Here is a 21,601-nt window from a genome sequence, read left to right on the forward strand (position 1 = left end):
CCTTGCCCTAATCCGTTTAAAACTCAGTTAAAATTCAGAGTAACTAAAGATCAGAGTAAGTTCCCATGTGGATGTCTCCTGAATATAGGTCAAGTTCAGCTCTGATGTCTGCATTTCAAGCTAGTCTCACTAGCAAATGTAAGATCCGACAGAGGAAAATAGAATCATGTCATCTCCTCCAAAGCTTGTCTGAAGATTAAGCTATAGCTCAAACATTTTATGGATGCCTGTCTGTTACTTGTCATGCAAATGGAAGTACCATTGCAAAAAACACAGCTAGTTTTTTATACTAATAAATTTCAAGATACTACACAAATGAGGACACTATCATTACACTGATTTTACATATTACCTCCCCCCAAGTCCCCCCTCTTTTTTTTTAACCAGAAATCACTCTATAGCCCACTGGCAGAATATAATCAACATCTATATAACCAAGATTTATAGAAGGTTTCTGTGGGCATTATACAAACAGAATCAATCTAAGTCATTTCATCAGCATGCAACATTTTTTCCCCAAGCTGCTCTCCCCACCCCTCAACCCCCAAACTGCTTAAAGTCACTCTGAACTTATTTCTTCTAGTTACCGTGCGTAAAATCTTAAATGACACAGTGTTGCAGGAGGCAAACAGTCTTTTAAAGTTGAGTAAATGTTTTTGAAGTTGCCATCAGTCCATATTTTCCAATTGCCTGTGGAACAGCATAGGACCTCTTCAGAAACCCAAATTACTAGGTGTCTTTTGAAAAGCAGGCTTCAACAATTGAAAGTATGGTGGGTTTTTCCCCCTCCAGCAGAAGTTAGCAATAACTTCAACCAGTTGCAGCAGAGAAGTTCTCTGCTTTTTAATAAGGCTGATTTCTTTCCCTGCCCTGTTATCCACAGCTGCATGCTTGACATTAGTTGAAGTTATCGACAGGAGTGTTAAGCATTAAGGCATGCTCCTTAAGCAGATTTACTACTCCCCTGCTCTAGTGCTTTCAAAGGAACCATGGAGCTACCTTGTTCTTCCTCCTTGAGTAATTACTTTACTATTAACCAAGGAAATCAACCAGCAAAAAAGACGAAATAAGACAAAAAAAATATAGCAAAATTCCAAAGGAACATGCAGATCTACAGGTTCATATCATACTGTGTCCACAGCCAGATACTTCCTTTTTTCTACAGCTTGCTCTGGCAAAACTAGATATATTCATACAGCTCTCTTAGCCAATTGGCATCTGAGCCAGCAGCCCAAGTAACGGAGCCTCTTTAAATGAAGCTTAAATATTGAGGGGACAAGGCCAGAATCCATTAAGTCTCCAGTGCTTCACTGAAGCCCATGGGCAGGCTGATTTACACCACTGAGAGCTGGCCTTTTGTTTTTTTCAACCGAATAAGACCAATTCAACTTTTTTGAGTTGTTTTCTACCCCTGCTGAACTCTAGATTTTCAAAGGTCATGGGCTCTAAGTCCTTAAAACAGGAGCCAGTTTTCTTCTAAAGCAACATTTCAAGAATTATGAATGATCTATTGATCATCAAGTTCTATCTGTAATTTTAAATGTTCCAAATAAACCAGATCTGAATGAAAAGCACAGCCAGTTTGCAATGCCATTGACACAGCTGTGCGCACGCACAAGCTACAAAAGAACCATCCCTTCCATCCGTAGTCTAAATTATGCAGCGGTGTAGTAAAGGAAGGCCAGCCCCAGCCCAACATTTGGATGCAGCCCTCAGATGTAACGCTAGTTTTCACAACCCACATGAATACAAGACACTGAAGTCATGCAGATAAAGCACACATCTGAATTACCCCAAAATGCACATATTACTGAGTGCAATCGTTTGTACTTGGACTGGCACATGTTCATTAGAAGGGAATTGGTCTTAGTTTAAGCAGTCCACTCTTCTTTGGGTAAGGGTTAAATACACTGGCTACTAAGACTTGCATCATATTTTCAATATGAATTTACCTACCTTTCACTTTTTGGCTGTTTAACCATGTTATGCATTTGTCTTTAACATTAAGAGCAGAGCTCCATGTTTACTGATTGTTGCTACTGAACCTGCACACACACATTGTTACTATTTTTCTTCCCACAAAGAACATAAACTTAAATAATTCAAAAAAATGCATTTGCAGGAGCTAAAATACCTTGGCTTGAATGATAGCTAAAGAAATGCCTTAATCAAGGTCTTCCTGCATGTATTATATCCCTTCCACCAAGTAAATTGCAGTGAAGAACAGAGTTCCTGTGAAAGACAGATGGGGCCTGACTCTTCATCTGCTTTGCACCATGCAAATGCATTTGCATTACAGAATCATAGAACCATAGAATTGTTAAGGTTGGAAAAGACCCTTAAGATCATCGAGTCCAACCGTTAACCTAACACTGCCAAGTCCACCACTAAACCACATCCCTAAGCACCACATCTGCCCATCTTTTAAATAACTCCAGGGATGGAGACTCAACCACTTCCCTGGGCAGCCTGTTCCAATGCCTGACTACCCTTTCGGTGAAGAAGTTTTTCCTAATATCTAACCTAAACCTCCCTGGCACAGCTTGAGGCCATTTCCTTTTGTCCTATGGCTTGTTACTAAGAGACCGAACCCCACCTCGCTACAGCCTCCTTTCAGGGAGTTGTAGAGAGCAATAAGGTCTCCTCTCAGCCTCCTCTTCTCCAGACTAAACAACCCCAGCTCCCTCAGCTGCTCCTCATAAGACTTGTGCTCCAGACCCTTCACCAACTTTGTTGCCCTTCTCTGGACACGCTCCAGCACCTCAATGCCCTTCTTGTAATCAGGGCCCAAAACTGAACACAGGACTCGAGGTGCGGCCTCACCAGTGCCCAGTACAGGGGCACTGTCACCTCCCTGGTCCTGCTGGCCACACTATTCCTGATACAAGCCAGGATGCCATTGGCCCTCTTGGCCACCTGAGCACACTGCTGGCTCATGTTCAGATGGCTGTCAACCAACACCCCCAGGTCCTTTTCCACCAGGCAGCTCTCCAGCCACTCCTCCCCCAGCCTGTGGTGTTGCCTGGGGTTGTTGTGACCCAAGTGCAGGACCTGGCACTGAGCCTTGTTGAATCTCATGCAGTTGGCCCCAGCCCAACGATCCAGCCTGTCCAGGTCCCTCTGCAGGGCCTTCCTACCCTCCAGCAGATCGACACTTCCACCCAACTTGGTGTCATCTGCAAACTTACTGAGGGTGCACTCAATCCCCTCCTCCAGGTCATCAATGAAGATAATGAACAGGACCGGCCCCAACACTGAGCCCTGGGGAACACCACTTGTGACCGGCCGCCAATTGGATTTGACTCCATTCACCACCACTCACTGGGCTCGGCCATTTAGCCAGTTTTTTACCCAGTGGAGAGTGGACTTATCCAAGCCATGAGCATCCAGCTTCTCCAGGAGAATGCTGTGGGAGACAGTGTCAAAGGCCTTACTAAAGTCCAAGTAGACAACATCCACAGCCTTCCCCTCATCCACTAAGCGGGTCACCTTGTCATAGAAGGAGATCAGGTTGGTCAAGCTGGACCTTGCCTTTATGAACCTATACCAGTTGGGCCTGATCTCTGGTTGTCCTGCACATGCCACGCGATGGCACTCAGGGTGATCTGCTCCATGACCTTCCTCGGCACCAAGGTCAGGCTGACAGGCCTGTAGTTCCCCGGATCCTCCTTCCGACCCTTCTTGTAGATGAGTGTCTGTCAAGGACTGTTATGGAACTGTCTCGACATTGCCGTTATACTGCCATCTTCCAGCTTGGACATCCAGCTTCCAACGAAACCACCAGAATGGTCTGCAGACAAGTACCACAGGATGCCTGCGCAGAGACCAGGGCGCGAAAAGCAGAGACCACGGCGTGAAAAGCAGAAGCACAAACTGCACATACGCAGACACATTCTGCACATGTGCATGGTCCTATAAAAGGACCGCATGTGCTTTTTGGGGGGCTTCCCTCCTACCCCGTGCACCCCTCGGAACCTGCTCCTGCGGACATTTCAACACCTGGACACAGAGGCTGGACCGCCTGGACATAGAAAGTCCATCGACGGGACATCGCCAAACTCGGAGTGGTGGTAGCTAGTTCCCCCACATGGCCCTCTTCTCACCTGCCTGAGCATGCTCTTTCTCTCTCTTTCTCTCTCCCACTCTCTTGCTCTTTTTCCCTCTCTCCCTTTTCTCCCCCTGCCCCCGCCATTTTCCCCACCACCTCCCTACCCAGTCCTCACCCTTTTGTTCACCGAAATAAAGTCAAAGGGTTGTACAGCATTTGACCATATTCCGTATCTTAATCTTGTCCTTGGGATCGTATCAAAACCTCCCTCGACATTGGATCGGGACAGTGTCACATTAGCTAACTTCCAGTCAGCTGGGACCTCCCTGGTTGACCAGGACTGCTGGTAAATGATGGAAAGTGCCTTGGCGAGCTCCTCCGCCTGCTCCCTTGGTATCCTCGGGTGGATCCCATCTGGCCCCATGGACTTGTGAGCATTCAGGTGGAGGAGCAGGTTGCTAACTGTTACCTCTTCGATTATTGGGGCTTCATTCTGCTTCCCATCTCCATCTCCCAGCTCAGGGGCCTGAATACCCTGAGGATAACCAGTCTGACTATTAAAGCAATGTTTTTCAACACAATACTGGGTTTCTATTCCCAAAAAAAGAGAGTCTGCTTTTGGCAGAGGAATTCAGACTTTCACTGAGGGGGAATCAGACTGGCAAGCTGAAAGATTCATATGTCTACACACACATTCAAAAGCATCACTGCAGTATCTCCGGACTTACATTCCCTAAGGCATGTCTAAATTAAATTTCCAAATTAAATCTCTCTTGATTTACTATGGCAAAACATAACAGCATTACACCACTGCAGCTCAGCAAAAAGGACAGTGTGATATACCACGAGTTGCAGTGCTCAGCCAGAGAACTGGGCCATCAGAGGAGAATATATCCAAAAAGTAACGGAACTACAGTGCACATGTAACAATCAGAGGAGGATGTTTAAAGTGCTTGTTTTCAGTCTGAAGAGTCTTTTTTCTCTCCCATGTTAAGCCTAACTTTTCTGCCAAAGCAAATATTTGAAAATACTATCAAACATTTCTAAGGAAGTTCATAACCATGAAATATGAATACAAAGTGAGTACAAAGTGATGGCAAACATGATGAAGGTCAAAACAGTGTAGGATTTGATCCATTCTAGGGTTTCATTTCCTTAATCAAATTTTGGACATCCAATCCTTGATAGCATCTCTACAAATGACAGATGTCTGCCATTTGTTTGGCTTTTTTTTAAAACTGTTTTACCACAGTCCAATGGCAAGTCACCACTAAAACACAGATTACAAACAGAAAAGACTCCCCATTGAGGACCCATTTAAAGCAGAACAGCAATGTGTTGTGATCTGCTTTACCGATGCTCTGTTTCCACGGGACACCAAGAGTCTAGGGGAAACTACAAATTAATTCAGGTATCATTTTCAAGCTCATTCCTCATCTTGTGGAAAAATGTATGTGGCAGAGAAACAAACAGTTACATGCTTCTGAGCATATTCAATGAGACCCATTGACACAACAGTGCTGCTAAGGCCATCCAGGCCTATTTACTCTGACTAATTTCCATAATCTATTGTGCCTGCATCTGCAGGCATTTGACTCAATTGCTTTCAGAGGCAGTTCAGTTTTCCAGACCTCTTATTTTCCATTGCACTTCAATAAATGCCTTTTTTTCCTATTTTCACTCACTAAATTTTATTATGTCTTCATGTGAAGAATTCCCTTTGGATCACTTGGGAAAGAATATAAGGTCCAGAGGGAACCTAGAGTAGCAATTTCCATGGGAATCCTTCTCATGAAGGCAGTTAACCTATCCGTAAATATTCATTACTGCAATATCTAAGGAATAAGCCAAGGTAAGAGAATTCTTCCTATAATATTTAAAAAAGTCTAATGCTAGTCACATGCACTGAAACGGTATGTTTTTCATCATCATCAGTATCTTATACTGATATCAAAAACGTATTGTTTAAGTGCCTTGCAGCCCCTATGGCATTTATCTGCAAAATCCCAAAGGGGCAGAGAGACATTCCCATTCTGCGAAGGAGGACACAAAGAAGTGTACAGCTATTTTCCAGGTACTGAAAAGTGCTGAAGAAAAACCCCTCGTATTTCAAGCTATAACACAGCTTCCTGCAGAGTTATTTATTTTAATTTGAACTTATCTGCCCTTCTGAGAGTGGATGACAACTCCTAAAACAATTTTATCATCTCGGAAAAAAAGAATACAATAAAATTAAGGAAGAAAATCAAACACCTTTGAAGATGTAGCAGGATACATGAGCAAAGAGACAAATTACTATTGTCTCACTCACTTTAGATCCAGAAACAAATTACACAGCTACGTCAGCACAGCGTTTCACTGCAGCTAATAACCTAAGATGCTACGTTGCTTTCAGGCCCAAGAAAATTCTCTCTGCAAGGCACCATCCCATGCCCTCTGGGTGTGCAAGTGCAGGCGAAAGGAAGGTCAGTCTCTGAAAAAAGCTCTGAAAAGCCCCAGATTAAGCATGATAACAATTAAAACATGCATCTCTAAGGAAACAGCCTTGCACAATGAAAAAAATGGCATTTGCCCCAAGACTGTTAACTGCCCTGCTAGAGGCAGAAGACAGTTTCAACGTTATCTCGATAGATGCTCTGTGACAATTAAGCAAGTTTTAATTTGGCCTAGGAGTTTAATTTCTCAAATTATGTCCTCTCAGACTTCAACTTGAAAAAGACTTGTGGGGCAGACTATGGATCAGTCAAACCACTGCTGATCAGGACAGAGGGGATGTCTTCCCATTTCTTGGCTGCTATTATTATTATTATTATTATTATTATTATTATTATTATTATTATTATTATTATTATTATTATTATTATTATTATTATTATTCACAGCCATCAAACACACACCTTTTAGCAGCACTAAAAAATCAGTCAAAGCAACTCTCGGCAGAATTGCTCCAGAACAGGTCAGGCTGCATAATGAGTATTCTCAATTTCAGGACCAGTTTACCAGCGCTAGGTCAGCATGCTGCTCTGCTAACGCTTCCTCATGTACCCAATTATAGTCTTGTATTTGTTAATGTTACATGAAAAGTCTTTACAATTATGGTAAATCACCCACTATGAATCCTGGAGCTAAAATTTTTTAATGAACATTCATTATAGGAAAAAATACCTCCTCAGACAGAACCATGAGAAAAAAATACAGTTTTATGACACATGAAATTCTGGCTTTCACTATCTGTTTAGTATAATTTGTTTAGTAGATTTAGCTCAAGATGCAGCTCTTACATACATAAACAGTCAACGTTTTAAACTCCATGCAATCAGTTGGTAACTGGAAAACTAAACAGTGTCACTAACATTTTGGTTTCATTATACAAGCCGAAATATTTTATCTGAGCTTGCAGAGTGCTTGGCACATCCTCCGGTCAGGAGTAACTGGCAAGAATGGACCCCTCAGCTGTACAACACCAAGGAGCCAGAATCTAACACCCATTGCTTTAAACATGAGTAACAGGCAGCACAAATCAGTGGGAAGATCAACCCGGCCATTAGCAAATGTCATGACAAATTTAGCTGGCATTGCTTGTGGCTGAAGCGAGCAATAGGGAAAAAACTTATTTTGGTGCTGTGAATCACCGTAAACTCAAGACCCGTATTAAGCACTGGAACACATTTAGGTAGAAAACACACCATGTTCTATAAAAGCAGCAGGATACTAACTGAAAAGTATAGGCTAGTATAGGGATAACTGGGCATTGTTGCTATTGAGAGAGTGAGACCTCCCAAACAGATTTTCTTCCAACTATGTGAATAACTGTAATTGCAAATCAACTGACACACAAGAAAACAAAGAACATGAGTAGAACAAATAATTATGTGTGTGATGATTTGAAACAGCTAGGAAGTCCTTTATGTGGTCTGAAGACTGCTTTGGGGAACCTTGACTTGGAAAAAGTGTACCATGTATTTAAAAATCATATAAGAATCATTAATTTGGCTAGCATCTGCTTCCTCATGTCTTGAGGGTCTGCAACCAAATACAATACATGAAATTGAGGCAAGTCCAGTGATTTCAGTCATATAGAAAGAAGAAGCTGGAATGTGGACACGAACTCTTTGTTAAAGTAACCCAAGTTAAAGCCAGGAACAAACCGTCCTTCCTACTTCCTCAGATGTCTTAACCAATTTAATTAATAAAATGGTTACAAGATTGGCAAATTATTCAACAATTTGACATGAGTGAAGGCCATGCTTCCCACTGCTGAGCAGGGCAGTATAAAATGGGATCATGCCACCTTCAGGCAAATTGGTCATTTACTCCCTATGCGCTACCAACTGTAATTTCAAATACTGAATATTATAGTGAGTGAGCTTTATTAAGTTACAGGAGGAAAAAGCAGGGTCTTTCGAAGCCGTTCATTCCCTAGGAGAGGGACTCAAGACCTTTACAAATAGTGGTAGTAAAGTCAGGGAACAGCTCAATTACTGTGTCTGCTGGTACTGAAAACAAATATATGTGCCAGAGGCACAAAGAACAACAGCAGTGGCATGTAAATGAAGACATTAATTCCAACACATAATGAAATTCAGATGAAGTTACATATTATAACCATGAGAAAACTAAACAAGGAGTTCACTGCAAGCAGCACAGTGGCAGTGACAACCAAAAGGACTTAACTTGAGTTAGCAGAACTCGGACAGTAGCTGCACCAAAGGCAGTGGGGCTCAACATGTGGCACCATCCCAAGGGGAAGCAGTTCCAGGGCACAAGGGCCACCTCGCTCCCAGTTGTGCTGACAACTCCTTGAATAACCTTGGGGAGAACTGCCTCTATTCAGCAATGGTCATGTTACATCACCTATTTCAAAGCCAGGCCTCCCCCTCTTCCCTTTATTTTTTTAATTCAGCCCAGAGTTGTAAGTTTTCCCCTTTTTAATGCTTAGCCTGAAAAACATTATAAGAAATATTGATGTTAATTTTCAGCTAATTTTTTCAGAAAATGATACAAGAGATGAGTAATACCAAACAGTGGGTAGCTGGAAGAATAATAGACAGATTCTGGTGCACAGATTAATAGATGAGTGAGGCAGCATCTCTGCAGATAAATGTGGATTAGTGATAACTGATAAGTCCTGATCACACACTTCTACAGGTATCAAAAAATGGAGAAACAAAAAAAAAGGGTCAAAAGAAAAGTGTGTGTGAATGGCAGGGGATAGGAAGACAAAAAATAAGTCTCTGGGCCATAAAATGGAAAGTCTTGGTAAGAGCTTTTATCACATATCTGTTCCCCATACTGCATCAAAATAATCTCATACAGCAAAGGAAGAGAGTGTGGGAGCAGGAGCTAAACCATGCTAGAAATTTGGCATGGGCTCTGGCTGCATAAACCAGATTTAACGAGTAAGTTATCCGGTCTTATGTATTTTCAAATGAATAACCCCTAAAGAGATTAGCTAGGAGGTCCACTAAGGTTGGACCTTAAGTCCTTCAAACTGGTTTTGAAATCTGAGTGAACCTGGATCCAGTTTGGCTGAAAACAGAAAAGACATTGAGGTTTAGACAGCTTTATGCCCTAAATCCATACAAATCATTACTTATGCCATAGACGCATTAAACAGCCTCAGGTGCCAACCGCATGCAGGTTGTACCCTGTGTAAACTCTACTCATAAGAATACACACAAAACCAGCTGCTTTGCTCAGAGCCGTAAGGGGAATTTGCAGGGCTGCCAGTTAACAGCCAAAATAATCCTTTTACCTGTAAATGTGTCTGACTTCCAGATCAAATGTGCTGTAGTGGGTAACACAGAATCTCATTACACTATTTTATTTTTTAAGAGAGATGCCAAGTGAAAGCTGACTTTGAAATCACTTATTTTGGGGCAGATCTGTGTAATAACTGCTCCTCTCTAATTATGAGCTGTCTTTTCCATCCACTGCACTACTCTTTCTCAAGCTCCCTGTCTGTTCCATGAAATGTTTGATGGCTACATAAGGAAAACACCCCTACAAGAGTGTTTTCAGAGAGATTCCTGATAGACCCAAGTGCCCAAAGTTTACAGGCTGTTCAACCAAAGTTAAGAGCACACAAAATCTTTGAAACAAGTTCAACAAATGTTTCATTCTGTGTCTCATCACAGCCATTTGCAGGAACTTGGGAGTGAGTCAACAGTGCGATCTGAGGGGCTGCGGGGAGAAAGATATGGAGATAGGTCTGGGTCTTAACAAGGATTGCAGTCTTATGGTTTCTTGTTAGATTAGTGCCTGAGATACATTGTCTTGTAATCACGATAAAGAAGCCAGGTTCTCAAAGAGCACGATGATAAAATGCTACATCATTATTCTACTGTAGTTTTGCTTAGCAAAGGAATAAAATAAGACACCTTGTTTTTCCATGAATGGCAGCCCCTGTCAATTCACAGAGGGAGAATAAAAAAGCTGTCTCAAAATGATTATGCAAATCTCCTTGGTGGCTTGGGGGGAGAGGGGGAAATGACATTAAGGTCATTTTTAAGACCTTGAATATTTTTAATTCAAAATACGTATCACATTTTAATCAAACCAGCTCTGTGCTATTTCTATCCAAGTAATTTGCATTCTGGCTATGTCATGGGGGCAGTTATGAGTCAGCTAAGCTCTCTAATATAATAACTATCAGAAAATTGTCTTGCATTATTCATGTTAATTATGCTGAACCAAACACTGAGGACAGGAAAATTTATTTTCCATTGCAATATTTTTTGCCTTGCAGAGATTTTAAGAATTGATTGGACCAAGTTTCTTTCTCAAGATTAAACCTTCAGACAACAAGGATGTCAAATATGCATGTGCCTTGGCAAACAACAGTAGTGCTGCCTCTGGATTTTTGTTACCTTCAGCTCGTCTATCTACAGTGTATAGATTTTGTTTCTCCATAAACAGCTAAAATAAAAATAAAAGCCAGGGCCCTGAATTAGCAGCACACTCAACATTCACAGATGCCTGGATCATTCAAAGAAAGCATCTGTTAACAGAAATGGTAATTTTCCTGGCTTGCCTCCACTCCAGTCAGCCTAGTATTTTGACTTCTGACTTAAAATTTTAAAAAGCAACTTACTTTCTCATGAGTAGCCTTGTTAAATATCTCATCCCACCCTGCAACACAAATACAACATCTGTAGCTGTTTCTCCTTCTGCAATTCAAACAAACATAACTAGCACGAGACAAGTTTGTATCATCTGCACCCGAAACACAACTTTACTGGGAACTCTGTCTGGAAGATATCCCCATAATATATCCTATACGAAACAGTCTGTACATCCACCCGTACTTCCTGCACTGAGACTATGCTCTGCCAGCAGCCAATACCAGAAACAAAACTTCAGAAGATGTTGGAAACCACCCCACTGCACACCAGTGTATTGTCATTAATTGTTAGAAGCACTGTCAGTAGATGGCAGACAAGTACCTGGGTGCCATCAACCAAATTCATTAATTCCTCTGTTCAGGTTTGGCTTGGTTTTGTTTTTTAAATAAACTCTTGGCATTTTTTTGTTGTTGTTTTTGTAACATTTAATAGACAAATTGATTGAGCTCCCTTGGTCGCTTGCACTGCCAGAAATTCTCCTTCAAATTGCTCAAGAAAATTATAAAAGGAACTTAGTCTTAGTAGCAGAACTGTGACGAGCTCATGTGTAAGGTAATATTTGTATTCTTGTTGTCAAAGCCTTATGAAAGTAACTTGCTGGAATGGCAAGGGAATTAATGGGATAGTGAAGATGGGGGACGAGACGGAAAGAAAGAAAGTCAGGGATTTAAACCCCCACCTTGTTTTTCACGACTGTGACAAACTGCTAACAAACATTAAGGTGCAGGGGCCGGCCTGGGGGAGCTGCTTTTAATTCCAGGAAGTTGAGGAGGTTATGTACCTTTTTCAGGACAATCTATTCACAGTGAGTTAAATAATGAGAAGAAATTTATCAACATAAAGCCAGCCAGTTCACATCCATTTTATTCCACAGATCCTCAACGGCTCTCTCGAAGCCCATTATCGCTGTATCCTTGAGGATGTCTAACATAAAAGGCTATTAACTCCCCTTGTAGGTGGAGACCTGAACATAACCACTGGCAGATTTATGCTACTGCAAATACAGATGCTTGATCGAGTTAGAGTCTGTGATCAGTAAAACAGATTGATAGTCTGAGCACACTTAACCCTAAAGGGCAGAGTGATGATACTTAGTCTTTATTACAGTGATTCAAAAGGTATGTTTCAGATAATTATAATTGGAGATTTTACATAATTATAATTCAAGTTTCTGGTAAGTTTATCAGATACGTGCAGATGTTGTCCCAAAAACTTGGGTCCGTTACCCAGTGTGCGTTGCCCAATTCACACACAGAGTCAAGGTATATTCCTTTATTATGTAAATGCACAGATACAGGTGCATGGTACAAACCAGCACATTGCTGGTGTAAACTCACAGTTATTTATACACAAGATTTTAACATGTTTAATAATCTCATACATATTCATTTTTGCTTTGTTAAATGATTGGTTAAAATTCTTCGCCTACCATGTAAACTACTACTCATGCTCACTACGATTTTTGAGACCTTTACTTCCTTAACCTTTTGGGTCGGTGGGTTTCTTGAATGGGTTGTCTTTGAGTCAGTGGTCATGATCTCCCCCTGCCAGAGTTACCTTTTCCCTAAGTTCACTTAGCTTTGGCAACACTAAGCAGTCCTTCACGGGCCATTAACGAAGCAAACTATCATTCACTTTGAGGTTCCTTGTTCTGAGATAGATATCCTGTTTCACAATGCCGTAGTATTGTTAGGATAAAACGGGCAAGGTTAATCTTTACGGACATCACAGATGCAGCAAGATAACATATGGGCAACCTGCAGAATTTCTGCAGAACATGTGCTAATGGACCTAGAATCATAGAATCATACAATATCCTGAGTTGGAAGGGACCCACAAGGATCATCGAGTCCATAAAGGACAAAGCAGTAAGATACTTCCACTGTTTGTAACCTGATGCAAAAGAGACCATATAAGAAATTGAAGAGATCCGTGGTTTAGATCTTTATTCAGGAAGCCTTTTAACATGTATTTTCCCATGGCTTTCAACAAGAAAACTTGCAAAAAACAAGCTCAGTGTATGAACTTATCTCTGAATTGAATTTTAATGAATGTCTGTTCTTCTCATTTTTCAGAGCAGGCTCTGCTGGGCTTTGGGGACAGCAGGCAATTCCAAGCGCAGCAAACATCAGTATTTGTTTTTAAGAGATGCAAACTGAAGATAATAAAAGAATGAACTTGACATATAAGAATGAATACACATGATTAAACTGACACAGGTACAGAAAACACAGTTGCCTGCTACTGTCTCTGTTAACTTCTGCAGAGACTGTTGGTTTTACCTCTACAGGAAATAATTGTACCCAAAGTGACATCAGTTTTTTAACAGTCAGGCTTGCTGGTATTTTCCCCATTAATCACTGCAATTACCTAGCCAGGCATCGTCTGTATTTGCTATACTACAGCCTTAATTGTGTTGAGAAGAAAAACTTGAATGTTTGCTGAGAAAGTTGCAAAAGATATGCCTTTGACAGAGCCAATCTCTCTCATAAGCACCTACCAGCCATTAAGTAGTTAGTCATTGCTTTTATGATTTCCTTACTTACACTAAGTTACTTACTTACACTAAGTACTTGCTGTTCCTTACTTACACTAAGTTACTTGACCCTTGCTAGGGAATGATAACAGTTTATAACTACTGTCTTTTCTATGCACCCTACATACCTGTATGTCATATAGATTCACATGCGCACAGACTTCATGAGCCTGAATATCAGCCAGCACAATTACCCCCAGCAACAATATACCAATTATCAGGTCAACTATAGATGTAGTAATTCTTCTTAAGGACTTAAATAACCTTTTTACCAGCTGAATAAAAAAGAAGGTCAGCCAATGCTAATTAAATACAACGCTGCAAACGCAAAGGCAAAAGATGAAGCAAGCCCATTAATGAGCTAACAAAATAAAAATTAATGGATTTATGTAACAGACCCTATCAAGTATTTTACAGTAGGCATGTCAGGTAGCATACAGCAAGTTACAAAGGATGAAGTTTACCATGCTGTTGTCAGTTCGACCTAAGCAGCAGTCCAGCAAGCAGAGCATTAAACAAAGAATAAGGTCCTGCATGTAGCTTCATCGCTGGCAAATTCAGAGAGCTACTTCATCATTGTGTTGCTGGTTCACATCTCACCTCCAGTTTAATTGGCAAGAGTTGTTTCTTACTATCAGCACCATCCACAATGTGCACAAAAACTTATGCTGGGGTTTCAAGCTCTAGTGAGAAACGCTATTCAGAAAGGTGTCTGCAACAACAGATGACTATGAGAAGCAGCTTTCACAAGTTGCTTTATATGAATGTCATCTGGAATTTCCGAGACATCGAAATAATACCAGGAGGAGGATAATGATTGTGCCCATTTGAATAGTGCCTTACAGCAGGAATTCAGAGTGCTTAACGTGTTCATTAAGGCTCTAATGGTCCTGTAGGCAGGTATTTGGCTTTGTGTGCTGGAATAAGCTCAGACGTGGCAATGTGGACTGATCCATTTAATATCTGTGACAAAGGTGAACAAAAGCTTGAGAGTTCAGATTTCTGTTTGCTTATCTTGGGATAACATTGTGCCACTGAGAAACTCCAGGCCAGTTACAGCAAATGGATTTCACTGGTACTGCTTGGAGAGCAGCAAGGTACTTGAAATGAGGATGGTAAAGCAAGGTTTTTAATCATCAGCCCACATTCCCTACAGTACAATATTGTATTAGTGGTAACTCCCCTAGATATTTCTAATTATATTAAGCCAATAAAAGAGTAAAAATTAATGCTGTGGGTTTTATGTTACTTTGTTCACTAGACAAAATAAAACAACTTCAAGGCTTGTCTGTAGTGTTACATCCCTTCGCATCTGTTACAGCTTTCAAAGTCCCCAAGCTAGACCTTAGCTCCAAAAGTCAAACATATAAACTCTGGCTGTACCATGACCAACATGGATTTAAATTTCCAAAGTTTGATCTGAAGTCAATTCTTTACTAGGCTTTTAACTTCCTACTCTTTAGAACAAAATTTCGAGAGCTCTTACACTTGTCAAGGTATGTCATAGGGATGCATACAGAAAAGCTCTTATAACTACTCCTCTTAGCATCCAAGTCAGTCATTCAGCACTTTCTAGTCTAAACCCATTAATAAATTTGGAAGCTGCTTCACAAGCATTCATATAAGTGATAAAGATGATTATCAAAACTGCAGAAGAGCAGCATGAAATATCAGATTTCATAGAACTGAGGTTTTTCCTCCTACTGCACAGGCTGAACTTCCATCCTCACTGATAATTATGGGTAAGTGGGACAGTACTGAGGGTGTCAAGCTGGGACCTGGTGACTTGCATGCAGTGTCCCTCTCCAGTGAGGAGGATAATCTGGAACCTTTGGCACAGCCACTCAAGCAGAAACACTCCTCTGCAAGAGGATGTAATTTGCTACAAGTCAGCCCTGCAGGCCTGCAAACACATGTAAATGGGGTTTCCTTATCTATTTCGATTATTTAAGGGAAAAAAAATTCTGAGTAAAAAAGGTTGCTTGATTTTTCAGCAAGATCTAACCCTCTTCAAAAAAGAAAAAAAAAAATCTTGTCTAAATGATGGTGAATTTACTATAGGAAACTATAAATCAATCTTTGGGTACTGATGGTAGTACAAACTGCAAAACAAAACTTATAAATCAGTCTTAGCTCCCAAAGACTAGGTTCACTGAATCTATCTCCACTTATTGTTCTCTCTATAAATCTCTTTTGCTAAGACAAATATCAAGTTTCCCAGAGGCATCATTTACTGTTACAAGCTCCATTCTTCAACTGATTTTGAGCACAAAATTATTCCAATTTAGGAAGTAATTTTTTTAAAGTTTGCAGCTCAGTTTTTCAAATAAAGAAACTAAAGCTTTAAACAAATTGGACATCCAGCCCCAACATCCCATTTGTATTCCTGAAAAATCTCAGACTTCCTTTCCCTCCTCTGTATTTCCTTCTGGTATTTGTCAAATGGAGAGTCACACTTCACCTAAATTATATTTTAATCATATCTCTTACAGATCATAAGCACGGTTATACATACACCAACAAGAGATGAGGAAGCAGCGCAGAGCTTAGAGCCAAATCCCAAACTCACAGGTGTTCAAACCCAGTGTTTATTTTTCCTTTTTAGAGCTGAGACTCACAGCTGCAAGCTCTATTTCAAGTCCTCATTAAAGTTCTCCAAAAATAAGGCTTAAAGTGGTAGGCCAGGAATGAACATGAGCCAAGGAAAAAAGCCTAAGGGATTTCGTTAATATTTACTCCATGTCACAAACTCCCATCTATGAATGGGCTGATTTTGGTATCCAGCTTGCCCAGGTATCTCCACATCACTGTTCCCTGGGCAGTTTTAAGATGTGCGCTTCAACCCAAAGCTCCCTGTGGTGTGAACTATTTATTTAGGTCATAAACTCTGAGGCAAAAGCCATCCCACATTTTATAATCCCTTATCCAGCTGTGCCCAGATGTGACAATCAGATGGGGATTCTACCAGAGTAAAATGGCTAAATAGTAAGAAAAAAAAAAAGTTATACATTTCATCCCATGTGTCTCATTACAGCCAACTTCTTAACACAGTGGTGGCTGCCTTGGATGAATTGCAATGCAAAGTTTGCTTTCCAGTCACAGCAAACTGAAAATGTGTGATTTTCCTTTTGGGCTATAGCTATGTAAACACATGCTCACTGTTGACAGCAACCCTGGGCTGAAAGGCACAGTCCTTTACCTTTCTGTGTTGTGCTGGAGGCTGACTATTTTGATGACACTACAGTAAGCACTGCAGCTCACCTCTGTCCAGATGAAAATTAAAGAAAAAAAAAAAAAAAAGGTAGCTGTTTCTAAAGTACTGCAATTTGGAAAACCCAACAGTGTTTTCAAAAAGCAAGCTTCATTGCAGGAGACACAGATGAGATGTGACAATTACTGCAGAACCATCCATCGCAAGGAACGCTCAACAACCTAAAAATGTCAGCTCTTGTCATGTTCCTGACACTGCTGGTGATTTTAATTGCCTTTCGTCCTTCTCAAGTGAACGATAGAAAGGACAGGTGGAATATTAGATTTTAAACCTCTGGAAGTTTAGTCCAAACATAAAACAAATGTAAAATCCTTGTCATGTCCTTTGCAGCACAGTAAGGCTGTTGAAGAGCAACTTCACAATCACAGGGCCAAGAGGAAAACTTCTAATGGGACAGTTTTGTCCAAAACCCATTGAAATTATAATACAGTCAGGTCTGTTCTGCTTCCCAAACATGAACCACTTGCACTATTGTAAAACATGAGCCAAAGAAACTGCTCGAAAAAACTCATTTGTGTAGCTTAACGCATCTATCACAAAATTCCACGGCATAAAACAGGGAATAGCAAAGGATAAAACAGTAGATATTGCTGTGGGAGAACAATATTCCCTGCTAAAACATGAATGGAAACAGAGATCTGGAGGTGGAATGAAGGCACAAACTACATTAGACATCTCATTAGGTCATTAAGGACAACATGAATCTGCATTAAATTAAACATCACTCTACAGCAATCAGCAGACGACAGGTCCCTACCTTAAAACTATGGACAAATCTCTTTTGGCCAAGGAGAAAAGTGATACTTCCCTCATCCTAGCTCCACAGAGAAGAGGAAAGAGCCCTTTCCCTAGAGCCTCTTTGCACATCCGCTTCAGTTTTTTCCTTTCGTGACAGTCTGGGGTAATTAAAGTATTTTGAATAACAACCAAATGTGGCTTGCTAGACCCTGCAAGGCTCCTCTTTACTAAGGCTCCTCCTCAAAAGATTTGGGACATTACTCTGTAATTTTTATTGGGTCATTTCCTTTATAGCTGAGGAAAATGTTATAACTTTTGATTCTTTGAATTATTAAGCAAAAGGGAGAACAGAAGGAATATTCTTAAAACTATTGAAATTAACAGTTTTCATAACCACAGTTCTTGATTTTTCAACCATCTGTAACTTCAATATTTTCCAGCAAGTTTCCAAATGTATTCAAACCTCTAAAGAAAGAATTTAAACATTTCATAATAAAAAGGGTGCTTTCTGTTCTGAGGTGACGTATTCTTTAAACTTCAGAAAACCCAAGTTAACTTCAGATTTGTTGGTAGCATTTTGTAAATCCTTTGTATTGGTCAACTGCCTTGGCCATCTGTGCTCATGTGACCGTGTTGCAGTGTAGCTGTCATGCAGTAGGATTTGCATCTGCCCTTGTAGTACTAAACCTTTCCAGTTTTTGCTTGGAAAGAAGGTGTTTCTACTCGAGTTCAGTGGTTCCTCCAGTGCTGTTGGTTCCGTCAGCCTGGCCTGTTACCCTCCACCATGGGATGAGCAAGCTCCAAGAGCTAATAGACATGACCTGTAAGGACAGACACACCCACAGTGCCTGGGAGGGGAGCTGTGAGCGATGAAGCCTGAAAGCCCTGCAGCTAAACCCAATAAAACCTGTTTCCTCTTTCAGGACTTGCAGCCTGATCAAGTTAATGGAAAGGGTCCCATTGACTTCAGTGAACTTCATGTCCAGTCTTTGCAGGTATTTTGGAAGAGGGTCTCACTGCCAATGTCACTCATGAATTACACAGGGCCCTGGGATGATTTATCCCAATAGCTCATCAGGGAAAGGTGCTGGTTCTTGGAATCAATTCCCCTCAACCATCCTTCTGTACTCTGAAAAAGAAAGGTAGTAGCTTTTAGTAGTATGTTATTAAAGCACTAAATACCAGGCACAACATGTTTTAAGAGTAAATGATGTGCAAGAGAGCTCTTAAGAGAGCAGATTTTTGAACATTCCTCAAGTGCTCTTTTTGCCAGAGTTTCCAGCCCTGTTTACCACAAATTCAACTTAGTGTTCTTCAAAGGGGAGGACCTCAGATCTTCATATGCTTTAGCATCATTTGGAAAGTTCAAAGGGATTCGGTGGGTTCATATCTTGAATGTGAAGAGCCAATAAGTATTCTACATCACACAGGCTTTTATTCCCAGTCGCTGTCCCCACAACTCCGTCTAAACAGGCACATGTGCAATGAAAAAGCCAAAAATAAATAGGCCAAAAATTTTTTTTGGGGGGTGGAGAGGAGAAGAAAAAACTTTCTACTGTACACAGTTCCCTTGGAAAGGGGTAAGATCAGAAGGGGCTTGTGAACAGACTACTTCATGGAATTCAGAGACACACGTTTGAAAAGAAAGGTTGATTTGTTGTATTTTATCCCCCCAGTCTTTATAAAAGTTGAAAATTTGGAGGAATCTTTAGCCATTAAGTTCCTTTGCAAAGGAAGTCTCTACTCCTCACAATATTTTGTCATATCAAGAAATCTAGAGGTAACTCTTTGTAATTCCTTTCAAAAAGAGCATAAAAAGCTGTGAATCTATGGCATCAAGGAAATGTTTGCAACAAAAAAGAGAATTAAACCTGAAAACGTTGTTTGGAGACAGCAATATAGTTTCTACACAGCTCTTCAAATCTCAGAAACTTTATCAAGCTGTAGGTGGGGCAGTCTGAAAGCATTCCTAACATGCTTTAAGGTGGGGCTTTACACAAACTGTCAAATATCAAGTTTGTTTTTCATTCAATTTGAAATACAAACATTAGTTTTCCTTTTATAACTTTTCCTTTATAATTTTTCCTTTTATAACTTTCTATAACTTCTTACTGAAAAAGCTGTAGAGTACACTCAGCACTTAAGATATCTCTGTCCACTCAATCAAACCTTGGATGGTTGTTAACAAATTAGTTTTCATACAATTTGTATCTATAAAATAAGGACATGCTCATCTATTTTATTACTAGAGCAGAAAGTGCTTGCATTTCCCAGCAAAACTAATAAAACAAATCCTGCTTCTGATGAGTACTGGTGCCGAGCCAAGTGACTAACCATTGCTTTAAAAGAACACCACCATCCCTGGGACCTCAGACTGTGCTAGGACCCAGAGAATATGGCAATTCTTAGCTTTTTTAAGAGAATTTGACTTCAAGAGGCTTTGAATCAAGGCTTACCTGCAGCACACACCCAGATTGTATCAAATTAAAGGCAGAGTTGTAAAGCGGGTTATTACAGCTATGGATCTGCAAGGTACATGCTGGCAGCAGATGACTTTCTTCCTCTGAAGAATATGGTGGGGTGCCTGACACTCTCTGTGCAGTGGGTCACATATAGTCTTGGGATGAATATCTCATTTTCTTGACGTTTATTAGTAAAAACTGTAGCAACAACTTGATTTCTCTTCCCTGTTTCTCTCCTACACACATGCCGAGAACTTCTCCAAAGTTACTCATGCAATATATTTGTGGAGGTTAATTCAGGACAAAAATCCCAGGAAGCAAATAGCACAGAAACTACCAGCATATTCTCTTTTTTATTGTTTCTGACAATCAGTAGTAAAATGTGTTGCTGCTACCAAGGGAGCCAGTTCTAGCATTACTCATTTTACATTAGGGTCCAGAAGAATAAATCCTTCCAGAGCTCTTGCTGGCATTAAGCTAAAACATAAGTCTAGATTTGTAAAGGAAATGTATTAAACAGATGAGACAGCAGTGGAATACAGATTTAAAGGAGAAGAAAGACATTGTATCTTCCTTCCCTTTATACTATTAAACAACAAATAGAAGGCAACCACATGGAAACAGCTGAGCTGCAAATAACTTCATCAACTAATATATAGATATATGATCCTAAGAAATAAATCACTGTATTCCACTGTGTTGTAGTTAGATTCTGGAGGTTTCTGCAATAACAGGTAAAGTGACCTCTAAGAGAGAAACTGCCCTGTTTGCATGGAAACTGCCCAAATCCAGTTTCTTACAGAAAAGTAGAGCACACACGGAATATGAGAGAATTTTTCTCTATCAAGCATGAAAACAATGCAAAATTAGAACTTTGTCATCCTGGACAGGGTAGCGGAACTTGTAGTGAAAGAGCAGAGAGAAAAGAAAAGGCAAATACTTTGACGATTATGTGAATAGGTTTAACTACAATTTCTGATCCTGGAGGAAAAATAACTGATGAGAGGATGGGCCGCAAATGCCTTTTTTGCTAGGTTCACAGGTCCACTCCACATATCAACCCAGCTGGTTTTGCCACAATGCTAGACAAAAAAGAATATTAGAGGGAAGAGAAAAGATGATCCAGTTGTACAAGGAGGGAATGGAAGTTAGGAAACATGGCAGCTTTGGTGGTCAGCTCTACCAGATATTCCTCCCTGTGTGCTCCACAAAACACTGTTCCAGCAGTAAAGCAAGAAAAGATTTTCTCTTGAACACCTACTCTTAGCTTGAAAGCCTGTAGGACCACTGCACAGAATGGCCACACCAGGTTTTAGGCCCTATTATTTCTTATAGTATAAAATCATAAACTTGACCACTAAACTTGCAACAATATTTGCTCAAAGAGAATTAGCATGGCTTAGGCACTAAACAACACAGCAG

Source organism: Platalea leucorodia, assembly GCF_965183815.1.
Source record: "Platalea leucorodia genome assembly, chromosome: Z".
Lineage (NCBI taxonomy): Eukaryota > Metazoa > Chordata > Aves > Pelecaniformes > Threskiornithidae > Platalea > Platalea leucorodia.